Consider the following 15251-nt stretch of genomic DNA (forward strand, 5'->3'; position numbering starts at 1 on the left):
AAAAGCTCATAGCAGTTTACATTACACCTCATTAGAACACTTCTGTTCCTCTTATTATCATAACAACACTAAATCCAAATTGTTTTATACAGTAGGCCAGTGACCTTGTAAAAGTAATGCCCCTAGCTTTCACTAACATTTTAACTTTACTTTTTGGGCTCTTACCATTTTGTTGTTTTGAATGGCTTGCTAAAATGTGTTTCTACTGTAAGTTCCTTTAGTGTCAAGTAACATGATGTGCACTCACATGAGTTCAAATGACATGTCAGTGGCATTCACTTACCTACAATGTACAGCATGCAGAAACTCCAAGTTTATTTCTTTTAATCCTAATGAGAAAATCTGTAAATTATCCCTGCTGCACTTTTGATTCAGAACACTAGCTCAATGACAGCTATCAAATGATTGCCTGGAAAGAAGAAGCTTTTTCCCCAGGAGTAACAGAACAGAGTTAGAAATTCAATAATGGATTATGGCTTTGTATTGATAGAGATGTGAGTGAGAAATTTAGTTTCAGACTGAAAAAGTTCCTTTTAGTTGCAGACGGTGACTTTACAATAAAATATGAAATGTTTGAATTTTTTTACCATTCTCCCATATCCCTATTCACTCTTCCTGTTTTCACGTATTTCACTCTTCTGAATAATCACTATTGGTATATTTGTTCGACAAAAGCCCTCTTTATTCATCATGTCAATGATGAGTATAAAATCTCAGGAAATGTAAAAGAAAACACTAATTAGCCATCAGTTAACCCGACAGTGTCTTGTAGGGTTATCTCTCATCTTGCTACAGTATTTGAATTCTAGGGGTCTTCTTTGCAAAGAACAAGTCACCACAAAGAGTGGAAGAAGATTTTTAATTACTGGTAAGAAAAATATTCAGCTAATCTATGCCGGCCTTTTAACCTTTATGGCAATTTGAAGATTCATTTTAAATTCCTTTTTCTCAAGCTTCAGTCAAATTAGTGTTCGAGGACACAAGGATGAAGCTACTGTAAGATCTGATTTGTACTAAATATTGAAAAGGCACCCAGAAATTCTTGTGAAGTTAGAGGCTGTTCAGTACGTTCAGCTGGTGAACCTTCATGATACAAAGTCAGAAAAACTCTTCTTGTTATCTATAACCCACTTAACAAGATTCTCATCTTGTGCATTTTTTATTTCTATCACAATAACTTTACTTCTCTATGAAGAAAGTTGAAAAAACTGTGAGAAATATTCATATTGTCGCTGTCGAGCAGAAACCTTGTATGGACAAAAACACTTTTCAGGAAATGGGGAAAAAATAACCTGTGTTCCAATTGATCCTATGTATTATTTAGTGTCTGACTTGTCTTTTCATTCAAATATTTATAAAATATCCCTAATTTGGGCATGTCATTATAGGTGAACATTTTCAAAGATTAATTTTTTTTCCCGAAACCTTTGAGAAATGGTAAGCTCACAGCGTGTCACGGTGCAATGTGATGTGAGCTTGTAGATCTGCTATTTTTTTCTGCATGACACTGTCCAGTATAACATAGGGTATTCATTTATGAAGGAAAACATATATCGATGAAAGATGGAGATACACGGTTTCTACCCAACAGCGACGATATTCAGCATTAGTTTCACGCAACACAGTTTGGAAATTATCAAAAAATAAATGAAAGAAAATCCCATTCAATGCACAGTGGCATAAATCATTGTAGAGAATAGATCATTAAACCTGCACTGTCGTTAAGGGTCAAACAGTATCCAAATGTACGTCAAAGGGTTGAAACTACCCAGTGCTCCGCAAGTCAGCTGGGCACAAAATACCCTTCTGTTCCCACTGTCACCTCCTGGTACCTTCACGCTTTGTGGATATATCTGCGAGGGAGGGGGAGGCGGGGGAGCGCCAGAAACCAGGGGCTGAGGCCGAGGAGCATGGATAAATTAGCCAAACCACTTAGGTGATTTCAACTAAAATTAGCAGTGCCGCCTGTGGGCTCCATCAATTCTGAACTTGCTCAAACTCTGACAAGCATGGGGGAACTTTTTCCCCCTGGCCCCAGTATCTAGGAGCCCCCCGCCCCCTCCCCCCGCTCTCTCTGCATCTCTCCTCCTTACCCCCTATCCTCGGTGTTCCCTCTACGTTTTTGTTACACAGAGTTCCAATTAGGGCTCGCAACCAAGTTGCGTGGCCACTACAGCCACTGTGGCCACATTGGCGTACAACAGTGATTCTCAACCTTTTGAATTTCAAGGACCCCCATTATGTATTACAGTGGTTCTCAAACTTTTTCATGTCAAGGACCCCAAAGATTATATGTATTTGGCCACGGACCCCCATCTCAAAATATTTTGTTCCAGGGACCCCCAGAAGCAAAGATTTAGGTAAAAAATGTTGTCTTTAAAATTCTATATATTTAAAGATTTGCGCAAATTGTTACGATTTTTCAAAAATAGCAGATCTACAAGCTCATAGTGCGGCACTCAGTGCCGCGCAATGAGCTTGTATATCTGCTATTTTTGAATAGCCAAAGTATATACAATAATGGTTAAAGTGGTTAAAATGATTGTGATGCTATATTAACTTATTTAGCTGGGGACCCCCTGGTACTCCACCAAGAACCCCTGGGGTCCGCGGTTGAGAAACAATGACATATTAGGCCAAACTTGTGTGGTACCAGATTTCGGAACTACAACATTTTCTTATGAAACTGCTAGAGAAAACCTAACAAGCACATGGTGCTATGAATAATAGATAACCCAACTTTTGAAGAATATAACGGTACAATTTAGAAATTGAGTTAAAGAGTTAGTGCCTCATGAGCAGATTTTTTTTAAACTGTGGCCATGACATTTCAAGTGAACATGCTCCAAGTGACACAACTGGACAACTGTTCAAATAATGTATTGCAACAGTTGTGCTTATCAGGTTTTTGATAAGTTGGTTTAACACCTTGCAGATCAGCAGGTTCACACAAAGCTTGTCAATGTTTTATCATTAAACATAACCGTAAAATGTATTCTTTATATACATTTTCCACTTTCTCTCACATATCTCCTGTAGTACCTCCATGTACCCATAGGGATACGGGTACCCCCATTTGACAAACACTGCATTAAACCACAGACTCTCATTCGACAATTTCATTTAAATCTCCCCAACCCCAATCTACAAAATCGTCAGTGTTGTTTAGCTCTGAGAGTGCACAAATGGAACCAAATAAGGGTCCATTTGGTTCCTAACTATCAATCCTAACTGCCTGGTATCCTGAATATATCTCTCTGTTGTCTCTCCTGCTATGGGGTTTGGTGTCATGTGGGCAGTACCCAAGCGCAACACAAGCAAAATTTTAGGAAGATGTTCCAGGGTTCATCTGTAAGGTAGTTACTGAGGAATAAGCGCGTCTGTGTGAGGAATAAGGTTGGTCAAGAGTCATACTTCATTTAAAAGCTCCACTGAATAAATGATGGCAGCACTTCAAAACTGTACTGTGATTTTTTTTCAAGCCTCAAGCTGCTCACAAAACAACGCAACAACACACCACACAGCCAGAGTCACAGGAGCTCACAGTGTCTGCTGTTGACACACAATGTTCTGGTAGCCCAGAAACCACATGATCTCGATGGCGTGGAACACGACAAGGAATCTCGAAAAGGACTCCCAATGCGGAACAGATTCGCTGTCTCCTGTCAACGTACACATCTGTTTAACACCACAGAACAATGATGGTATACACAATGTTCTACTAGTAATTGATTGGCCTGAGCTGAACACTTTGTCTAGCAGACATCAGGCAAGTACACCATTTCCTTTGTAATATGATTACATAATATGGACATCAGTTATCTACACCTGCTCCCACCGGGGACCATTTTATTCTAAACTCATACTGTATTATTGCCTGTCGACATCAACCGACAGGTGGCCAACGTTCATTCACGTTTGTATGCAGAGTTGAGTGTCAACTTTCATCCTGGACTGGACACCAATTCAAAAGGCATGTTTGACCATTTCATTTTTAGGTATTCACTGCAAACATGTAACACCCCTCAACTAATTCATACGACAGAACAACACTATGGGTCGTAAATCATTTGATGAACAAATTGCAACCAGTTGGAACTAGTACAGTATATTGTTTGTCTGGGGTGTCTTTCTCTGTAGTTGAGTATGGGTTTTGGCACAACTTCTCCTACTCGCAAGGTGCATTGAAATAGCACTGGTGTCGGAATAGGATGAAGGGGATTGCAGCCACAATTGCAGTACTTGGAACAGTGGTTCTCAGAATGGTCAATCTCAATTCATTTCATTTTATTGGCCGTGGATTCCCATCTGAAAAGATTTTTCAGGGGGTGCGATTAACCCCCATACAAAATTTGTGTTCCTAAAATGTTTAAAAAATATTCCAAATTTGTGAGCTTGTACACCTGTAAACCTGTGATGTGACAATAAAGATGATTCTGATTGTAGATTGCCTCAACTAGATGTATACTGTAGATGTATATAGGGTTAAAGTGGTTAAACTGACTTTGATGCTTTATCAACTAGTTTAGCTGGGGAGCCCCCTGGAATCCTCTCAAGGACTGGGGTTCCGGGGTCACAGGACCTCGAGAACCACTGACTTGGAACAACTTTTATTGATAAAATCACAAGTTATCAATATTGCTCTTAGTACTGCACCAACCAATGCATTGTGCATTGGCTGGAATCTTTTTTGTTGTTGCATCTTTCTCTGTCTCTACACATGTTTGTGAAATCCACAGCACAAATTCTGAGGTCTTTATTGTTTTAATTTTTTTAACCATAGTTAATTGCTCACAGTTAGTTTGAGCTGCAGGGACAATGCTGCTCTTTATTGCTAATCAGACAGCAATTCATCAGTCCAGACAGGATACTGTAACAGAGAATGGGCCTTACAAGCACCAAACACACAGTCACACAGAACCCCCCCCCACACACACACACACACACACACACACACAAACACATTTAATCAAACACGTATAAAACAATGACAGCTCATCTTTGCTGCTTGACTAACCAACCCCACAAAGCCTCACAGATGAAGACAAAGACATTTCATAAGAGGAAACGCACAGCTCCAGCCAGCCAAGCAAACTAAATTGACCTATTCCTTAATCGCTTTTAATGAAGACAATGTGAGCCCTGAGTGCCGCTGAGACCACGAGTACCAACGCTGGCTGCCGACGCGCACACACTGCCACAAACTGGCTGCCACGCAAATGAAACAAAGGCAGAGTAGTTGTAGCTGATTCTTAATTCTTAAGTTGTGAATTCCAAATCATCTCTCCCGGAGACAAACCTTTCCCCAGCAGACATTCTACTAATTTGTCCAATTAATGGGAATAGTGTTCCAATTAAAATGTCATATCCAAGTGAATTTAATTTGAGATGAGGACTGTCTGGAAAGGCTCACTGGTGAGAGATCTTTAACAGTCAGTGAAAATGAACAAAGGTATTATTATTATTATTAACACACACAACATGCATGCAGATTGTGTTCAGAAATGCAAATGGGTATTGTCTACGTTTCAGAAATAATAAATAAAAACAGCCACAGGGCAAGATTATTGACATGGTCTATGCTCATTTACTTGACTACAGCATTAGAAGTCTTGCAGGAGACAGGATACTAATGCAGCCTACTGGCTCTGGCGTCCATTCTTCCTCAGACCTGGGCAGTGATGAGACTCTCATGTTTTGTCAGCTCCCACCAAGAGGCAGCCTGAGGGATACCACTGAGACACTGAGGTCAGCTCAAATTAAAACCTTTTGATCACTCCACTGTACAACATCACAGCCGGTCGCCTCTTTCTTCATATTATGCAACGGCTAACATCTGTTACTTCTTTCCCAGGCTTTATGTTTCGGCCTAGGAACTGCAATGTTACGCAATAGGGTTAGTAGCGCATGATGTTTAAATCTGCATCAAGGCTGGAGCTGCATAGAGCGCAGCGAGTGCCAGCCTGCTGCTTCAGACAGTCATGCAGCATTGAAGTCTGAAATTTAATAACCAAATAAAATATTACAAGGATAAAGGGGCTAACATGCAAATTGGATTGCCTTTTTTTCCATCTTCCCCAGGTGAAACAACTTATGGTTCCTCACACGTTGAATGAATTCATTTCCTTTCAACCTCCAATTTCTGTCGGTCCAGAACCGGTTAAAATGTATGCAGACAAATGTTCCCATCTCTTTTGGGAATGACCAGCGGAGGACATTTCTCTGGGAATATGCGAACATTCTTTATGCGGCATAACAGTTCCAGCAAACCTATTGTTTTGAGCTGACAAGGTGTTCCATGGAAGCACATCGGCTCTTATATCAAATTCACCATTCTGACCTCCGCCCTAGTTTCAAGTGGGGGAAAAAAGAGTGCACGTGAAAGAGAGAGTGAGCGAGCGAGCGAGAGAGAGAGAGAGAGGGGGGGGGGGCAGTGTTGGGTGAAGACAGGGGAAGTTAGAGAGAGGAGACTTCCAAGGACGCCTCCAACTTCCTAATAGAGTCTCCAGAAGCAGTAGACTGGTATGCCAGTAAGGAGGAGGAGGAGGAGGGCAGGAGGAACAGCGGCTCCCTCTGGGGTTAAAAGCCTCCTACTGAAGTTGGACTTAAGAGACGGAAAGGCGAGCGGTCAAGGGTACCAGCCAGACAGGCAGGATGGCTGACCCACCTACTGAACATCTTCATCTCCCAAATAAAGTTATACATCGTTTTACTTATTGATACTGTCGATTATATTTATTTTTTGAAGACGCACAACAGCTTTTAACGACACGACAATAGCTTGTTACTCAATTGTCGATTATTTTCTGCTAAGTTTTAGTTTTATTATTTCAAGTCTGTTTAATGCTGATCATTTCACGTATATTTACGACCTACTGTATGGAAGAAACAGCCCTTGAACAAATTTGCAAACGGTAAAGCGGGTCTGATGTAAAAGGCAGCTGCTTATTTTTACCTTTGCAGTGATCCTGTTTCTGCAGCAGAACACTTGAACTTTCTAGTATAGTCCTTCTAGTCCAGAGAACTGCAAACTGTATGTTCTTCTCATATGTACAGTAACATGAATGAGAGAGAGCTATTATGAAATAGTCCTGCCTGTGACATCATGCTCTTTGGTAACTGTTTACCAACACTGATAAAGAACGTGAGTCAGCTGAGCAAAGGCAATCTCAGTGAACTCAGCCAAACTACTTTACGATTCAAACATGAATGAACTGTTTGGTTGTTAAATAGCTATATTCCAATAACAATCACTGCTATATAGAGTGTTTGTTCAGTAACAGGGGGGGTCTCCCCATCTCTCCAGTGCTTTAAGAAACAGAAATACATTTCCAGGTCAGGATACCAATTTTCATCCAGTCAAGAGAGAGAACTCATGCACGCTACAGGATAACCAAGTGAAATTGGAAGTGATGAAACAAAAAAATTAGCACAGAAATTTGAAATTGGAACAGTAAATAAATTAAACAATTAAACTGATAAATGGGTTCTCTCTCCTGGATGAAATTGGTGACCCACCTGAAAATGTATTTTCTGTTCAGTAAGGAGCTGGAGAGACGGGGAGACCCCTGTCACTGAAAAAACACTATGATTAGATCAGAATATAGAGCTTTAACTTTTTAACAATTTACTTTTTGTTAGAACTAAAAAATATATCACTTACAGAACCTTTAAATTCACAATTAACATTACATTCAATCGCCTGGATTTCGTTTTCTCCACTTATGTTTGACCGTTAAGTAGAAGTTTTGGTAAATTCTTCTTATCTTATCTTTCCACAGAAGATGCCCACAGTAAGGTACAAAAAAAGTTAAAAGGCTGCAACAAATCGCTTTAGTTATTTCCAGGCTGACAGACCGCAAACTATGTTGCTGCTGTAACAATGCTTCCCCCATATGCCCGCAGACATCATCAAATGGCTATTTTTTGCTTTTATTGGTAAATCGTCAACTTTTATTTGAAAAGTAAAACAAACGACAGACGTTTCAGCCCCTTGGCGGACCGTTGTGTGGGCAGGACAGCAAAGCCGGGCAGCCTGACGGAAAGCGCGGCCAAGCCTGAGCTGGAGGGAAGTAGAAAGACACTCCTCCTCAAACGGGGCCCGGCGGCTTTCAAAGAACGCAGCCATTAGTGAGTGCTCATCAAGCGGGAGCAGGGGCCCGTCCGGTCCCCCGGCGGGGTGGCGGCGTGAACGGCTGGCCGCCGTGCCTCTGTGGGAGGAGGGAGGGAGGCAGAGAGGACTACAGAGATGAGCCCGGGACCCAGTGGTGTTTCCTAGCAGAGTCGAGCCACGCAGCCCAGGCACGCTCAATTCCCAACCCAACTGTCACTGCTGGCACCGGGCTCAGCCCCTTCAAGCACATAATCTGTGCCCGTATGGCTGTTAACCACCACGCCCCCCCCCCCCCACCCCACCCCCCACACCACCACACACACACACACACACATTTCCCCAACCCCCCAAGTCCTTCACTCATCCTATGCCATGGTATTGTCTGTGTCTGCCGCCATTCTCTCTGTTATTGAGCCATTAAAGGATTTGGAGAAACAAACAGTTCCCCAGCATATGGTATCTTGATCAGCGACAAGGCAGCTTAAGGACAATAGATCGATCGCACACCTACAGTAGAAGCTGATCAATTCTTATACCAGAGAGGGGAAATATCATGCTTAATATAACCAATGGATCATTTTGCCCAGTGATTACCACACTGTAAAATGTGCAGATTAGTCATTTGTACAGTCTGAGAGAGTTATAGGTCCATTTGGTTCCAATTGTACACTCTCTGAGTTCAATTTACCCTGAGGATTTTACTATGTGTAGGGCCTACTGGAAAGTTAGCTGTAGCGGTTAACACTGGAAGCTGAGCGGAGTGAGAGGATCATTGCATCAATCTCGGTGAGCACAGAGGCGTCCGAGGCGGCACTCTGCCATGCTGGAGATTCCCCGCCGATGCCCATCTCTCCCGATGACAGAGCGATAATGTCACATGAGTCCAGGTGAGCGAAAAATGGCAGCCTGCTTGATGCCCAGCCGGTCGCTTTAATTGGCTAAAACAAAGTAATTTGAGAGCGGTGTGGGGGGCACGAGGGGGTAAATGATGAGACAGAAGGTCACTGCTTCTCTTTTACTCTGCCCCGTGCCATCCACCAGCATTCCCAGCATGCTCTACAGTTAATATTGAGATCTATTATACACGTGCCTCGCAACCATCTGCTTCTCATGCCAAGAACCTGTGCTTCACTCCTCATTATTGAATAAAAGAGGAAATATTTATATACATGTCCAATTGATTAGCAGTACTTTGATCCTGTGATGCTATGACAAAAACTGAATTCATAAAATACTTGTACTGTAGCAGTATTAGCAAATATATAATATATGTTAAAATGAATGAGATGTTGGGAACATTGAAAAATTTTAACTAAAGCTTATTTAATGTATGAATCGTGGACAATTTCTGAAATTCTAAGCAATGTCTCATTAATAATGCATGCATTTATGCAACAAGAATTACTGTTTGTATACATTTTGCCATTGCTGCAATGCTCTTTTCCATTATGACTCAATTACTGTCTCAACAACTCAATTACAGAAAGGTTTCTCCAGATTAAATAAATAAATAAAGTAAAAAGTAAATTCTGTCACTTCCGTCAAATCCTCTAACACAGTGGTTCTCAAAGTGGGTTCCGGGGAACCCCGGAGGTTCTTGAGGGGGTTCCTGGGCCCTCAGAAAAATAAGGAACAGTTTAACCACTTCTAACCTTATTTTATACTTTGGCTATTCAAAAATAGCCGATCTACAAGCTCACAACGCACGCGTTGCATGTGACATGTTGTGAGATTATCTGTTATTGTTGAAACATTTTGAAATAATTTTAACAAACACTTATAAATCTTCTCCTATCGGGGGCCCCTGGCGCAAAGTCTTTTCAGATGGAGGTCCGTGGCCAAATACATATACATTTGGGGGTCCTCGACATGAAAATGTTTGAGAACCACGGCTCTAAGATAGGCAACACTGAATGGAACAACACTGAATGGGACAACAGGTCAATACTAAAAGGTTCTGTATTTTCGATGCTTTCCTTGAGCGTATAACCATATGTTCATAAGCAGATCTAAGTGAGCAGGACACAGATTCTAAGTGTGTGTGTGTGTGTGTGTGTGTGTGTGTGTGTGTGTGTGTGTGTGTGTGTGTGTGTGTGTGTGTGTGTGTGTGTGTGTGTGTGTGTGTGTGTGTGTGTGTGTGTGTGTGTGTGTGTGTGTGCCTGCATGCATGCATGCATATGCTTCCACCACGACCGTGTGAGTGTGTGTGTGTGTGTGTGTATGTGTGCATGTGCGCGTGCGTGCATGTGTGTGCGTGCTTGTTTGAGTGTGTTGAGACACATGATGCACCTGTGTTAAACAAATGACCCTCATGTCTGTGTGGGTTTCTCCCAGGTGTGGCTGATGCATGGATCATGTGGTGCAGAGTGCTCGGGGCAACGTTGGCACAATTGTCCTGGGATCATCGCTGAATGTGGCCCTGAATTTGCATTGAGCAGAGGAACGGTTCACCTCCTCAACACAGTCTACTGTGCGTCAGGGGGTGCAGGGGAGGCGCATGCTAGACTAACCCCCTGCAGGCAGAATCAGGTGTTATCTGTCTGACTAGAGACACCGCCATCAATCTCTCCTGTCCACTCTCCTTTGCCCAGAATCAAATCAGCACGGGGAAATACATCTGCACTGATGATGTGGAGACAAGATATGCCATCGCCTAATATGCTAAACCGAGGCAGTGTTTGCTTGGTATGTGTATTTGGTTACATGTATTGATACTCTGTTTGTTACTCAGTGTAATAGCAATAGTTATTAAACATTTTCAACTGGCGTGCCAGTTTTGGACATGTCATTCTAGGCGGAGAGAAAAGTTCACACAATTGTAATTCCTTTTCAAAAATCTGATCTACAAGCTCACAACCGGACACAATACGAAACATTGTGAGCTTGTAGATCAGCTATTTTTGCTATTCATCGCATAACATCGGACAAAGTATATAGGGCTTAAGTGGTTAAACTAGCAAAACATGTAAAGTGAGACATTGCTGTTCCAACTTTCACTTGCAGAGTGCAGACACATTCTTCAGCTTTACTAATGTTTGTGAGCAGTGTCATTAGCCGCTAATTTCTCTGTATTTGTTTCCATACAGCCTTCAGACCAACAGCTCTAGGCCAAAGTAAATACGCAGTACAGCTGTCAGTGGATCTGGCACAGAAATTGTATTTGAGAATAATCATTTTGACTCGTTAAACATTGATGCAGCTGAGAGGTGACATTAGCCAAATGTGAAGTTATCCAAAGTAAAAAAAATAACAAAAGAAGAAAAATAGAAAAAAAGTTCCCAAGTCAAGTGATCATGTAAAACACATCTGTATGTTAGGCCTCGGGCCACTAGGCGGCAGGGAGGCAGCAGGGGAAGGAGCACAAGAGAGTTGATTAACAGATGAAATGCTCACAGAGATGCAGAGAAATGGGAGGGGGGGGGGTAGTTAATGAAGAACCTCTGTTGACACCTGGTCTGCCTCATAATTTGATCTGCGTATGATGCCTCAGAGTTTGAAAGGCACTTTGTCCAATTAGAAAGTGTGCTGCAAATTTCCACCTGCCCCTGACAGAGATGAAGTATCTCATTCAGAAGATACTGTGGCTCTGAGCCAGCTAAGATATCCCAAAACATTGCTAGTGGAGCAAGCAGCAGCTAATGAGAATCTCAAGCCATACTAGTTTCCTTGATTACACACTGTCTTTCAGTGGCTCAGACCAGCATGCATCAAATTAAATGATAGAAATGTATGCAAGAGTATGAAAGAGGAAGTTTACATGTGACCAGATCTGTGCTACGTTTTCTTAAATTCTAACGAAGTGCTATTTTTCATACTGTATGTTTGAAACCTGACACTGGATAAATATACATTTTTGTTTGGCTTTGATCATTCTTAAGGTAGTCACATTCTTCAAAATAGTGTAACCCAGTGTTTCCTAAACAGTGGGTTCGGACCCATTTTTATGGATCGCAAGTGAATATCCCAGTTTTTTTTACGTTTCAAACCAAATTTGTTGTATAATTCTTTAAATCTTTTAAATCCATTTTTTTTACACAGAAAAAACATTCCTTATATTTTTATAAAGAATTTCATACATTTTAAAAAAATAATCTAAAGAATTCCAGATATAAAAAAATATTGATAAGATATAGTGAAAATAGCCAGTCTACAAGCTCTCAAAACCTCACATCGCAACCCGTTGTGAGCTATAAAATAGGGTTTAAGTGGTTAATTCAAAATTATATTTGTAAGTTTGGGTCCTGGGGAGACACCAGATTTATATTTTGGGTCTCGAACTAAAAGGTTTGGGAACCACTGGTGTAACCCATGTCTTTTGTAACAACTAAAGTAAGTTCAATATTAGTAGGAGGGAGCATGACCGAAGGCCCTGCACCTGACAAGATCATTATAAAATAAATAGACTTTCACTATTTTGTTTTATATAGTGCTTTGAATGCAAGGACTTTCAGTTTGGTTATTAATATCCATATGTATGTAATTAATCCTGATAGATGAATGTGGACTACGTGCTGGATCATAAGAACCCTGCTGATAGCACATGGTACTGTACAATGTATGAGGAAGCTCTGTTAGATATGCCACTGTCAACACCCACCAAAGACCTCCATCTTCCTATTTCTGTATGTCTATTTCCGTCTGTCACTTAAAAATAGGCTTTTAACAACCCAGCATGGTGTTAATCATCAGTTCCACAAGTAGTACATTAGGAAAATAAAGTAGCAAATATTGATCATTAAGACAGATAAACGTATGCCCATGAACTAGAGTGTGACTGGTGCTCCATACATGGTAAAGAGTCAGTGCCAGAACAGAGCGCAGCGGCATTGATTGAGCCCCATGTTGGCACACGCTCTGTCTTCATATGACTCCTACTGCAATCAATCCACACATGCAAGAATCAAATATTCATTAGTGGCTTATTCATATTCAGAATCTGTTTTTTGAAAATAACAATGGGATAGAATGGTCTTTGACAGGCTGATTACAATGATTTTGTGAAGTATGAAGAAGGGACAATTGTGATAATCTTCTATTATTTAATGAGTAAAACTGTGGCTTGAGTTGTGTTCATTATTGTTGTCTCTCAGACCGCAGAATACGAATGAGGAGCTACATTATTTAACAAAGATTATAATGTTATGGTCCATCAAAAAACAGAAAGTGGTGTGAGGCTATTAAACGCGTATAAATTGCCTGCGGTTTCAGAAATGCTCTAGCCAAGATAATACAGCAGCATGTGTTTATAGCATCCAAACTCAAGCATTATGGATTGGCTTGAAGGTCAATAAGGACCTATATGTCCTTGGACAATACATAGCTGACTGCTCCGAGTTATTTAAATAAGAACAAGCTAATAGTTTTGCATACGGTGTGATTCAACATGATTAATACATATGGGTATTGTTTAACTACTCCAGTCCATTGGCCCTGTGTAATTGGCAAAAGAAGACTGGAGAGATGGTCTTCCATGTTAATAATTAGTTGGTTCTGCACTCTAAAAAATTCTGTCCAACCTCACCAGATTTTAATCAAGGGCTGGAAATAGTATCTGATTGTAATCGGCAATCCACTCAGAAGTCACCAGGGGTGTTTGAAGAGTGCGTCAAGCCTGAGAGTGGAGCTAATTCCATTAAGCAGCGGCCGTACCTGGAGGGGACGGATCTGTATCTTTCTCTTTTTTATTTATGAGATTAAGTCTCGCTTGTTACCCCAATATAAATAATCAAACTGACTGAAATGACACTGATTTTCAAGCTGTCTTATCTTGCCACGTCTCAAAAAGTTTTCCGTTTCTCTCAGGTGACAAATAAACTTTGATGAGCATGTAATACTAAAAACGTATTGAAGATGCGACAAAATGAATTAAATGAGCAAATGAAAAGCAAGCGTTGTGTAGATAAGAAATTGAAATACTTATCTGAAGGACACTTTGCTGATGGTACATAAATACCTGTAATGCTCCTGTAATGTTTTTTGTGCATTATTGTACTCTACAGTACATTGCAACATTGTTAAAGGGACAATATCACAATTTTCAACGTTATCCCAATATTTTGTTTTTTAGGGCTAATGTTCCATTAGCAGCCATAAAACTGAGCAGTCTTCTGTCTGTTGCTGAAACGCCACCGAAGATGCGGTGAAACCTTTGGGGTAAACCCCCATTAATGTGAAAACTATGATTACGGCAAAATGGCGATATTAACTTTAGAAAATATTAATAAGGTTGATATAATGGCAGTCCTAGACTGTATGGAGTGGGCCAAATCAATACTTGCCCACAAAATACAGAATGGGGAATTTTATGGATTGTATCATAAATATGATTGTCTCTATAGAAATCACCACCAAACCAAAACACATCAACATCATGATAGTGTTCTTTTGAACTCAAGGTATATAAAAAACGCTACAAAAACTTTCACAAAAAACCCACAAAGCATCAAAAGATCTTGGTATGGACCAATACAATTTCCGCAAAAACAATCCAACTCCCCTACATACTGACTATTAAAACCATGTGTCACGCATCTCATAAAGACATATTGTACTGTAACAGCTATGCGGCACAGTTTATGTCAACAGTACCAGTATGCAAAGAAACATGCCTCCCTACTACTTCTACTGTGCCATGTCCTTAACCAGTCATACACTAAAAACGGGTGACAGAATGTCATATATATTTCCATCAAAGACCTCAGTCTGCCATCATACTCATCAGACACCATGAAGGCCTTTACACAAAGCCACCATGAGAGCCATTTAACCTACAGTAAGCAAGATGAATAACCACAGTTAAGGGACTCTTGGGGTGTGTTGTTCAAATACCACAGCTTTTACAGCGTTACCTCTTGCTGTTTTAAAGTACAGCAGCACATGCACGTAACGTGTGTGAGACTCTCTGAGAGTGGTTGTGTTCAACATATGTCAGTGTTGAGCAGTCTGCAAAAAAAGTCATGTGCCTGTGTCACACTTGAAAGGCTTCCAGCTAACGTAACCGGACGGGGGACAGCATTTTGTAAGGAGAAAAGTATGATTTTCTTCAAGGGCAGAGGAGTGATGATTTTTTTGAATACTATGAGTATCTTTGGTCATACAGATAGGTTTAAACTATTTTACAAAATTGTGACACAAGCTT

This window comes from Gymnoscopelus microlampas (genome assembly GCF_963454915.1).
Source record: "Gymnoscopelus microlampas genome assembly, chromosome: 6".
In the NCBI taxonomy this organism is placed as follows: Eukaryota; Metazoa; Chordata; class Actinopteri; order Myctophiformes; family Myctophidae; genus Gymnoscopelus; species Gymnoscopelus microlampas.